This window comes from Nannospalax galili, unplaced genomic scaffold (assembly GCF_000622305.1).
Source record: "Nannospalax galili isolate Female #2095 unplaced genomic scaffold, S.galili_v1.0 scaffold390, whole genome shotgun sequence".
In the NCBI taxonomy this organism is placed as follows: domain Eukaryota; kingdom Metazoa; phylum Chordata; class Mammalia; order Rodentia; family Spalacidae; genus Nannospalax; species Nannospalax galili.
The window spans coordinates 5,375,250-5,387,910 of NW_008330777.1; the positions used below are offsets into that span (position 1 = coordinate 5,375,250).

At 37.6% G+C, this 12,661-nt stretch overlaps 1 protein-coding gene and 1 pseudogene across 24 annotated transcripts in view; both read right to left on the reverse strand.

Annotated features, from left to right (window-relative positions):
* Ppfia2 (PTPRF interacting protein alpha 2) overlaps positions 1-12,661 on the reverse strand; it is a 580,223-nt gene that overhangs the window by 144,398 nt on the left and 423,164 nt on the right. The gene's annotated exons all lie outside the window — the stretch shown is intronic.
* On the reverse strand, positions 10,340-11,151 carry LOC103749334 (annotated as a pseudogene).

Consider the following 12,661-nt stretch of genomic DNA (forward strand, 5'->3'; position numbering starts at 1 on the left):
TCATGGAACCGCATTCATTCATAAATACATCTGTTGCTTCTTTTCATCTATTGGCTACTATGAAAAATGCTGTCTTGAACATATATGCATAAGAATTTGTGGAAGAAAAAGTTTTCAATATACTTTTGATTTATAAGAATAGAATGAATTGTTCATATGGTGATTATATGGTTAACCTTTTCTGAAAAATGTTTATAAAGTGTTTGATCCATCTTGTGTTCCTATCAATGATATGTGAGGACTTCAATTGCCACATCTTTATCAAAACACACTGTCCTTTTAAAATATCTGTTCTAGTGGTTGGGAAGTTTTAATGTACATCTTCTAGTAAGTTTTAGCATTGAATATCTTTCAAGAACTTATTGGTCATTTAAAATAATTATTGAGCTTTTGTACTTTTTCATACAACAGTTTTTAATCAAATTTAGAGTCCCTCCCCCATTCATCCCCCCAACACACACCTAACCCTAAACCTCATGCATTCTGCAACACATGCTAAGTCCTATCCAGTCAAGCATTTGTACCCACATGTCCTTTGGTGCAAATTCATTCACTGAAGTCTAGTCAGCCCATCTAGAGATCATGAGTAAAGTCCACTCTCCCTCACCTAGCAGTAGTCAGTCTCCAACAGTTCCCACACTAGGGCCTGCTGGGTGCCCATTTCCTTTGCTCCACTCTGGGCCCTTGTCTGGTTGAATTGGCATGGTGCTCAGTGCCACCATAGCTGCATTGGAATAGGAAATAGAAAGAAACCTAGTGCATCCCTCAAATTTCACCAGTGAAACTTCCTTATACAACAGAGTACAATGCAAATGGAAGGCCACAACTGGCCACACTTTAGAGAATAAGAAACTGCAGAGTGTGTGTCCCTGGATAGGAGTCTTACATTAAATCTCACCCACCTATGGCTCGGGGACCATTGCATAGAAAGATTTCTAAGAGCAGGGCTTGTTAATGAACATAAGGAAGCAGAGGCTTTCAGGCCACTGGAAGCTTGTACATACACAATTACTGGTCATTTTTTTTGTTGTTTTCTTTTTGTTTTTGTTTTTGAAACATGGTCTCCCTCTAGCCCCAGCCGGTCTGGAACTTGCTATGTAGTCCATGATGGCTTAGATCTCACAGAGATCTGCCTGCCTCTGCCTTCTGAGTGCTGACATTAAATGCAACTGCCACCATACCAGGCCAGGCAGCCGGAAAATTTTTGAAGGCTTGCTCAAAACTTATTTCTCATTTTGCCATATGAATTCCCAGTTATAAAGCAACTTCATATGAACAATGAAAACATTAAATATTTAAGCACTTCAGATACAGTATTTATGTCAAGTTTACACAAAGGGAAACAGATTATGAAAGGAATACATGCAACCAAGGTTCTGCAACATGACCATAGGTCACACAGTCAGGTGCTAGAAGGATCATAAAGAGAATTTTATAAAGCACAAGAGGGTTTAGGATTTTTAAGGACAGCTGTGCACCTAGAATGGACTGAGCTATAGTAAACAGCTGTGATTCAATACAGGTGGGAAGACAGCGAGCATTTCTGAGATCACTGTAGGACATGCTGAACATAAGGGGGCTATGATGTGGTATCATCAATGGATTGCTCCATCTTCTTGTAGACAATACAATAGGAGATTGTGTCCCATATCAGGTGAATGAAAATGCTGTCTTTGGCTGCTGTGTCAGCAATGAAGTTTGTAAGAAGTGGTCATCGGTCATAGTCTCTGTTTGGTGTCATGTGGCATGTAATAAAGCAAAAACTCAAGGATGCCTGCAAGGTTCTTTGCTTCATATTAGAGGATGAGGTTGCTAATTATTGAAAAGAGAAAATCTGCAGGGGACACTGATATGAGGTTATTTTTGAAATAAGTAATTAAACAGCTCAACTAATAAATGCTCTTTGTACAAATCTGCAGTATAGAGGAATCATTTTACAGATGAATTCTCCAAAAACTTATAACACTAAAGGAGATCACAGCTGGTGGGTGATCAGAGGTGACAAAGAATGTATATTTAGAATTCTTTACTAATGTTACCTGTGGGGGTGTCTTTCCCTCTATAATGTTAATGTTTAAGGGAATTCTGAGGTCTCACATAACAGAAGTGATCCTAAAATTTTGCTTTTAACGTGGGCTTTAATCTCAACCTGTGTAATCCCTACATATTCAAGTCTGGATCCACTTTCCTTACTTCAAGGCCAAATAGATATTTTAACTTTAATAGATGCAAAACCATACTCCCATGATCCTCCTCCCAAATAGATTTTGCTTTCACCCTCCCCTACCATAACTGATAAAAGTTCTAAACTCCTCTTTTCTCAGACCAAAATCTGAGGTATCATACATGAATTTTGCATTTGCCTCCCATATTTTACCCAGTTTTATTAGGAAATCCTTCTGGTTTTCCCTTCACAATACATCTGGATTTGATTCATTCTCAGGATCGCTACTCTTTCCACCTCTGTGTCTTTAATCTCTTCTTGCTTTTCCCACTTGTTCTCTTTAGCAACCTCATTGCTCCTCTAACAAATCATTCACCTATGTAAGATCTTTCATCTTGCAGTTTTATGAATGTTCTTTTAGAAAACAAGGTCAGTTCCCATAGACGACAGGTCCAGTCCTGATGATTTGCAGTAATTTAATCTGTCCCCACTTTCTCCACCTCTATTTCTCCATAGGTCCACTGATCCTTTCTGTTTCTCAGTTCATTCTTATTTTTAAAATGAATTTATCAATTTATACCATAATATATTATTTTCTTCCAAATCATCGACTATCTGAGGCATAAGCTTTAGGAAAGAAAGGGTCTTTATAGAATTTCTCTTTGTTGTATTATTAGTGTCTAGAGAGCTGATTGGTGTGGTAACTTAACAATGAACTTTTGCTCACTTAATAAACTTTTTTATGTCTTTTGTATTTTTGTGTCTAGGACAGCATGTTTCATAATTTATACATTTAAAATGTATCTATTAATATTGAAACGAATGTTCCTATTTATAAATGAGGTGAATTTGGGGAAAAGAAAACAGTATTCAAAATGAAATTAGATATAGAAATAAATATTTAGAATATTTTCAAAAGTTTATGAAAAATGTTTTGGTGTGTGTGTGTGTGTGTGTGTGTGTGTGTGTGTGTGTGTGTTTTCCCGTGTGTGTGCATGGAAGCCAGAGGGGGACATCCTTGTTCTGCTCTGCTGCTCTCTGCATTATTCTGTGTGACAAGGTCTCTCGCTCACCTGGGACACTGTTTTGGGACTGTGATATCTGGCCAGCAAACCTCAATGATTCCCTTGCCTCTATCACCAGCTCCAGTGCTGGGACTATAGATATGAATGGCCATACCTGGCTTTTTATATGTGGGCACTGTGGATGAGAGCAACTGAGGCCCTCATGTTTGGCTAGCAAGTGCTCTCTAGCCTGTGAAAAATGTTTTGATGAAAGACAAATCCAAAGGAAAACTTATTTTCCCTTTGTTTTAAAATAATTGTAAAAGGGAAATCTTTTAAAATGCATTTATTTTTATTTTATGTGTAAGAGTGTTTGCCTACATGTACTTCTGTGCACTCTCTGTGCCTGGTAACTGCTGAAAACAGAAGAGGTGCTGGATTCCATAGAACTGTAGTTACAAATGACTGTGAGCCTCCATGTCAGTGCTGACAATCAAAATGAGGTACTCTGTAAGAGCACCAAATGCTCATAATTACTGAACCATCTTTCCAGCCTCATATGTGAATTATTTTATGGTATAATATGTAGATATATTTAGGAAACAATTATTACAAGTGTACATTAAAGCTGAGAATAGTGGTGGACACTTTAATCCCAGCACCTGAGAGGCAGATGCAGGTAGAGCCATGTGAAATTAAGGCCAGCCTACTCTACACAGTGAGTTCCAGGTCAGCTGGAGCTCAAGGGAGACCCTGTCAAAAAGAAACAAACAAACACAAAACCAAAATATACATAAAAATAAATATTATGAGCTGGGCATGGTGGTGCACACCTGTAGTCCCAGCACTTGGGATGCAGAAGTAAGTGGATCTCTCTGAGTTCAAGGCCACCCTGGTCTACATAGTGAGTTCCAGGACAGCTGGAGCTACAGGGAGACCCTGTCTCAAAAAGACAAATAATAATAATAATAAATTATAAATAAATATGATAGAAATATGCAATTACAGTTAAAGTCACATGAGTGAACAAAACTCCAGACATTGAAATATGTAATTGTCATTATGACCTCTGCTCATAGGAATCTAGGAATTTAAACTTATTCTTCTATATTCTGTCAGATAAACAATGGAAATGAATTTCTTTGGTATGTGATGAGCCTTAACACAATGGCCTTACCTATAGTAGCTTTCCATTCTAGTTATAGCTTTAGCACATATTAGAATACAAAATAATGTATTTTTTTTAAAAACAGTGACTACTGTGGCAGGAGAGATAGCTCAATTGTTAAGAGCACTGAATGCTGTCCCAGAGGAAAGGAATTTGGTTCCTAGCACCCCTATGGTGACTAACAACTGTTCTAATTCTAGTTCCGGGGGATCCACTGCCCTCTTCTGGCCTCTGTGGACATTGCACAACACTGATGCACTTACATGCATGCAGGCAAAACACTCACACACATAAAATCAAACTAAATAATACATTAAAAATTTGAAAAGAACAGTGGTTACTGTGACCATTTTCCTTCTGAATTTTAAGGTGCTTTAATGTCAGTTGTTTGTTGTGAACATGTTAATGACTACACATTTCTGCTTTATTAATAAAGGTCTAGCAAATATAAGAAGGAATAAACTTTCATATTCAATTGCAAAATGAGGTCTGTTAAACATGCAGAATGGAAGGTATTTTAATTTTAATATCAGTATAATTTAATAATTTCTTTCCTTGATTAGATATTTCTTCATAAACTATTCACGAGAAGTCAAAGGCTACATTAAGTTTTTTATTACATGTACATGGACTATGGAGAAAGACTATTTGGTGAGTGTCTCTTCTCTATAGTGTCTCTCTACCATGATGTTTGCTTCACTTAATGTCCAAAGCAAGGGAACCAAGTGGCCATGGATGAACTCCTTCCAAATAGTTAGCCAAAGTAAATCTCTTGAGTTAATGTCAGGTATGTTGTCACAGTGATGGAAACCTGAGTAACATGAATATATGAATTGAAAGCCAATGGGAGCCCAGGTCATAGAGTAAGAAAATGTACTCCAACTTTAACCAGCTATCAACAAACTTGATATTTTGACACATAGGAGGAACAATTTATTTGCTATAATTAGGAAAACCTCAGTGAACAGAGGAAAAACTAGATTGTGCCCTCTCCATTGTGAAATTTAACATTACTTGGAATTCTCTATCTACTAAAATTTACCAGAACTGAAGGGGACCCGGGAGAACTTGCCATGAAGAGAAAAGTACAACTGAGACCTTCATCCAATGCCCTGTTTGTTACTTTCAGGTCAAAGTGAAGCAGAGTTTAGAAAACTTTTGTCACTATTTCATGATCAAATTATGAACATACAGAAGTGTGAACAAAATCTATATGTGTGTAATGCTGAGAATGGGAAAAGTTTCCTAAAAAACAATGAGCTGGTAGGAATTGTCAAGACTGCTTCTAGAACTTCAAAGCCAGACCAATGGCTGACATAGGGCTGCTTCCCTTGATCTATAAGATGGTGATTCCAGTCTGATGTGAATAGCATTTGATTTTGAGGCAACACCTGTTTTCAAAAGTGACATTTTGAGGACCTGAAGCATGTAATTACAGCTTAATAACAATGATTGTCCTCTTCTTATCAATTAGTTCCCTTTTTACAAATTGTTTGAAAAGAAAGCTTGGCTTCTTGGGCTTAATTAAATTTTGTAAGTTTTCTTAGATAATTCCAGACAGAGAATGAGAAGTCTCGGGAGATTGTTATCAGTTGTTCTGATATTTGGATAACTTGGACTCACCTGCATTTCCATTAGACACAAGGTAGCTCCCCATCTGTATCCCAATCAGGCCATAGACAATACAAAACTAATAAACATGAACTAAATAGAAAAGAGTTTTACCTTTTATGTATTAAGAAAAATCATTCTGGCCAGGGAAACTTGCCTATGTTAAAAATGTAAACATAAAAGTATAAGAAAAAGTAGTTTACCATCAGGATATCTGCTTATGAAATCAATTACATTATTCGAGTATGTGTTATGAATCAAACCCAGGGCTTCATGAATGCTGGAGAGAGGCAAGCACTTTAATTGGTACTGAACTTGATCCCTTAGCTCCAAATAGGTTACTTTGAAGATATAAACAAAAGTTATACTAATAACTCTTGTAAAAAAGAGAAAGGCTTTGTGGCCCACGCCTTTAATCCCAGCACTCAGGAGGCAGGGGCAGGTGGATCTCTGTGAGTTCAAGGCCAGCCTGGTCTACATAGTGAGTTCCAGGACAGCTAGGGCTAAAGGGAGACCCTGTCTCAAAAAGACAAAAAAAAAAAGGCTTTAAATATTTTACATTATTTACCAATTACTGTAATAATCTTCACAATTAATGATAAAACTTGACTAAAGTTTTCACTAAAATTCTGATTATTTAGAAAAATCTATAAAGTGTATCTATTTGAAGCATCTACAAAATGACATATGTCATTTTGACACACTGTGATGGAGTTTCAGTAATCCCCTAAAGCTAATTCACATAAAGACTTAGTCTTCAGCTTGTGTCACTACTGGCAGAGAGTGAAACATTGAGGAGGTTGGACTAGAGGAAGGAAGTTGATAATTGGGAAATGCACTCAAAAGGCATATTGGGATTCTTGCCCTTTCCTTACTCATGTGGTAAGCAGATTTCTAGACCATGGCATTCTTTCTCCCCACCATGATATACTGCTGCCTTGCCACATACCCAAAAGCAAAACACCGTAGGAGAAAACATCTCAAACTGTGAGCCAAAATAAATGTCTCCTTAAAATGGTTATTTCGTGTATTTTGACACAGCAAAGCTTATCAATGCATTAATACTACTCAACATTATATTAAACTCTTATACAGTAAATATGAAAAAAAGTGAAATTCAAAATGAAAAGAAGAATAACATCAGCCTTATTTCTTTACTTAGAAAACTCCAAAAGTACAATAAACTCTTAGCAGTAATAGATTAACAAGTGTGCTGGACAGCTTTAGTTGTCAACTTGACACACTTGAGTAAAGGGGGCCTCACTTGGGGAATTTCCTCTGTCCGTGGGACATTTTCTTGATTGTTCAGTGATGTGGGAGGACCCAACTCACAGTGGATGTTATTACTCCCCACCTCCAGGCAGGTAGACCTGTGTTGTATAAGAAAACAAGGTATGCATGGGCCGGCGAAGCAATCCATGGCCTGCGCTTCAGCTCCTGCCTCCAGGTTCCTGCTATGAGTTCCTGCCTTGGGCTCCTTCAGTAATGAACTGTGACCAAGGAGATAAAATTCAAATAAACCCTTTCCTCCCGCAAGCTGAAGTTGGTCAGAGTGTTTTGTCACAGCAATTGAAAGAAAACTAGAAACCCAAATTTGCCACGTGCCATATCATTGTTAATAATAAAAGTATATTAAATACATGTAAAAATGACACAATTAAACCAATTATTTTGTATAATGAATGCATATGTCAATTAAAATGAAAAATCTATTTCATATGCATAAATGTATTAATTTAAGGAAAAATTTGAATGGACATAATAGTCATAATACTACTAGATTCTAAATGACAGTCAATGAATGTATAGATCTAGAAAGCTATATGGGAAAACTCAGCAATTTTACTGAAGAATATTAAACAATACACAAACAAATGCAGTGAGCCACATATACAAATGGGATCAATGACCTTTCTTCTCAAAGTAATTCATCAACTTAAGAAATTCTAATGGGAATCTCAATAAAGATTTAAAAAGGAGTTTGAGAGGCTATTATGAATAAATTATGAGCTCTATGATTTTTTAAGTAACTAGTTGAAAGAATTTGATGTCTGTTCATTGAATACATATTTATTAAAACTGGATCAGATTTGAAGACCTATTCAAAACACCTGACACCCAAAAGGAGCATAACAAAATGAGTGTATGTATGTGTATATGTGCATGTCTGTATCTTTGCATGTAGATGTGTATGCAGTTGCACATGGAGGCCAGAGAATCACCTCTGGTGTCATTCTTAAGAAGCCATCCACCTTGTTTTTTTAGAGGGGATCTCTCATTAGTCTAGAGCTGTTTAATTTGTCTAGTATGACTGCCAGTGAACCCCATGGATCTACCTGTTTCCACCCATGTAGTACCAGGATTACAAGAGCACACCATCATGACTCGTTTTAATGTGGGTGCTGGAACAAGAGGACCCTGGAGCCTATCCTTTATTTATATGGAAAATAATAAATTGCAATCTGTATAAATAAATACTACCCTATGTTAGAACATGTTATAACATTTGACTAAGGATTTGTCAATAATGAAAACCTTATCTATGCAAATATCTGGAAGAAGGGCACTGTAGTCTGAGGAAAGAGGAAGTCCAAAGTCAGTAGGTCAGTATGGCTTAGGTGGAGTGTAGCTTGTCAGAAAATAAGAAAAGCCACAGCATATTGAGTCTTATATAAACTTGGAAGCATTTGTTAAGTTTTGATCTGATGACTGATGACATATTAAGGCACATGATCTAAAACCTCACTTTAAATAATGTCATATTGAAAATAGACCCATAAAAAAAACACAGAGACCCAATATGAAGTGGTTGTAGGTGAAATATGGTGATGATGCTAGTAAAAGGCAAAGATTGGTCATATACTGAATATATTGTAAAGATCAGGCAAACAAAATATTTTGATGTAACAAGGAGCAAGATAGAGTGTGTAAGAATGGCTAAATTCGTTAGTCTGACGTACTCTAAAGAAATAATTCCCTCATCTGAAATAAAAAACAATAAAACTGGAGGGAGGGCACATAAGTAAATTTTTGATAGTTTAACCACGCAAAATGTTTTAGATATACAAGGGAACAGTTCCAACAGGCTCTGTAATGTACCTAAAGACTTGCAATCCACTAACATATGAATTATATTCAAAACTATGTCCCAGATTGAACTCAGTGAGAGAATGTAAATAGTGTAGACACTCCAAAATTAAGACGTAAGAAGAAGTTTGAAAGACAATGAGACAAAACCATGGCTCAGAAAAAACATAGTTTCTGGAATGTAGGTGGAGAAAGTGGATCAGAGAGAAAAGAATAAAGAATTAGGTCAAATGCATGGACACTATATTTAGGGTTGTAAACAATGATAACTTGAAGAAGAGGCATTTCTGCAGAGTGGAGCATAAAGACTATCTCTGAATAGACCACTAAAGGGTTAAAAGGCCTTTAAAGACTGTGTAGAAAAGCATTTTGTAAGTACTTTGCTTTAAAATGAAGCAGAACATAGGAAAACAGCTGACATGGAGTTGGTGCTAAGAGAGCATTTCGGTTTGTGTGTGTGTGTGTGTGTGTGTGTGTGTATACACATTTTATTTTATTGTAACAAAGCAACTTGTACACTTTTAATGCATAAAACTAAGCATCATCTTCTTTCCTTTCCAGTAAAAACAAAAATTTTAAAACAAACAAAATTACAAGAGAGAATGTCAATTCCAAATAGAATTCTGCAGATTCTGCTGATTCTACCACTGACTGGCAGGACGCAGGACAACAGGAGGAGAGAAGTTTATCTTAAAAATGTCATCTTAAACTGCAAGGATGTCCATTAAACACCACAATTAACCTGCCAAAAGAGAAGCCATGTTGTCAAAACACCCACGTAACTCACTCAAACATTTCAAATCCACCCTTGCTGACCTTCTATACCCATTTTTTTTTTTTTTTTACTTTTTTTCTTTTTATTAAACAAGAGCAGACAGGTGCATGCTAACTGTCCATAGTCGCATAGAGACACAGTGTAATCTCTGAGCCTAGGAAACAGAGAAAGGAGGAAAAAGCCAGAATTCTGTGAACTATTACACAGGGGATCAGCACCCCCAGCCTCCAGCAGAGCCAAGGGGCAGGACCCCCCGCCCCCCTGCAGAGCATGGTGGTGTTGATTTCACAGTTTGAAACAAGAAGGGACCAAAATGAAATTAGAACCGAAGAGAGGAGGTTCTTTTCCCTCAAATATGTTGAGAACCATTATGTTGAGAAAAGAGACTTCAAAAACAGGGTGACTAAGCACAAAAGGGGCAGGAGAGAGGGAAAACTACTGCAACTTGCTCCCAGGGACTGGAGAAAATTCAAAAAGAAAAAGAAAAGAAATTTTAAAGGAAGGTTGGAATCCATCAGTGTTCTTTTCTTTCAGTTATCTCCTTCATCCTCCTCTCCTTCCCCTCCTTCACCATCATCTTCATCTTCACCTTCATCTTCATCCCCTTATTTATCAATATCTTCCAATTCTCCTCCCCCCTACCCCTCCTCCTGCCCCTCCTCATCTTCCCCTTCTCCTTCTCCTTCTTCCTCATCCATATCAGGAACCAAGTAGTACTGCAAGGGATTTGGAGAGATGTCCTTGATGACCTTTCCTAATTCATCTGCACCTGCATCAGAATGGTCAGTGAACCAGGTGAAGCAGCTCTCTGGTTCTTCATGCTGCCTCTTCCTGCTGGCTTTATTCTGTGATTGACTTGAGTGTTTTGTCAAATCCTTTCCAGATTTCCATGTGATTGCAGTGGACTTTGAAAATGGATCACCATTCTCATTCAGATGAAATTCTTTGGAGAGAACTTTATTTTCAAAATAAGGATTTTCATCAAAATAAAAATCTATTATGTAACCTTATTTTATATCTTCAAATTCTGTCACATCAACTCTGGTCAAATAATGCAGCGCTTCTTCATCCTCCTCCCCAAGCAGTGTAGACACTTGTGGATGGTTGGCAAATGCTGTTAGTCCGAAATTTGGTGATCAATTCTGACTTCTTCTGAAAAAAAAAAAAATGGTTGGCAGGGTTTCTTATATTTCTGCTTTACTTTCAAAATTTTCTCACTGGCTTGTTCATTAAGTCTCTATTTCATTTTGTACTTCATCAATAAGTTCAATTGCTTCCTGTTCTTTTTCTCCCTTCTGCAAGCTGGGGGAGGAGGATGAGTTGGCCCGCTTCGGGGCAGCATCGTATCTGGGCTCCTTGGGATGAGACAGGGTCCCTGATTGCCCTTTCCAACCATGACAGGAGGGAAGTCCGCCAAGCAGAGCGAGGGTCCGGAAGTGGAGCGAGGGCCAGATGCGGCCGGCTGCAGGAAGTTGCGAGCAGCGAGACACTTCCGTTCTTAAGATGAATAACTTTCATGTTGTAGGAACAAAGTAGGTAAATAAAAGAATTGATGACAAATGACTGATTAATGAGAATTTCTAGAGGAATATATTTGAACAAATTATTGCTAAAGACATCCAAATAAATATAATGAACTTTAAGATTTACACATTTAAAAAATATTCTCATTTTAGGCAAATAATCTCTTTCATTCTCTTAAACACAAACAGGTTTAAGGTTTGCTTGAAGTAAATTCATTTTTTAAATCCAGGAAGTCATTTTATACAAAGCCCCTTTTCATCTATAATTTGCTTTCAGTCTTTTTATACTTACTATTTCAGCTCCTACTGTTCTCAATTTATATGATTTTATCCAGTAATAGTTGCTCCACACTATCAGAGGGATAAAAAATTTAAGGATTTTAGAAAACTATGGGTATAACTTTGTACTTTGTTAGTTTTCAGTCCCTTTTAAAATTTTCATTCATTGTTTTTATTTGTTAAATGTATGCATGTATTGCCTGCATGAAAAGGCAATGGCCTGTATGAAAGTGAACCCATGTCATGCAATGCCAGTAGAGGTCAGATGAGGACGTCAGATTCCCCTGGAGCTGTAGTCAAGGACAGATGTTAGCTTCCATGTGGGTGCCTGGAATCCTCTGCAGGAGCAACCACTGCTCTTAACAGCTGAGCTGACCCTCCAGGCCCCTGTAGTCCCTTTGTTAAAGCGGCTTACAAACAACTTTAACCAGCTACTTGCCAATCTTTAGAAGGCCAGTTACAACAAAGAATGACCTCTTTATATAGGAATTTTTCCTTCAAGTTTGCAATATAATGCAGGGGAAATAGGGGTTCCCCCCTTACCCTTCTCAGTTTCATAAAAGAATTTAAGAATGAACTCAAATGAAAGCCCAAGGACAGGCAAGCTGTAAATCTCAGCTGCTTCCCAGAGGAGGTGATGGAAGAGAGAAAGAAAATGACCATGTCATTTGAGTTACTGATACAGAGGTACACCACATGGCAGCAAGCAGCCACATGTCAAGAAGGGAAACTTTAGAGAAACAGTAAGGAATCCCAACATACACACACACACACACACACAGACTCAGACACAGACATAGACACACACACAGACACACACACAGACACAAACACACACACACACAGACTCATACACAGACACAAACATAGACACACACACAGAGACACACACACAGACACAAACACACACACACACACACACAGACTCATACACAGACACAAACATAGACACACACACACAAACTCACAGACACACAGACACACAGACTCACAGACACACACACAGACACACACTCACATACACACACAGACACACACACAAAAACACAT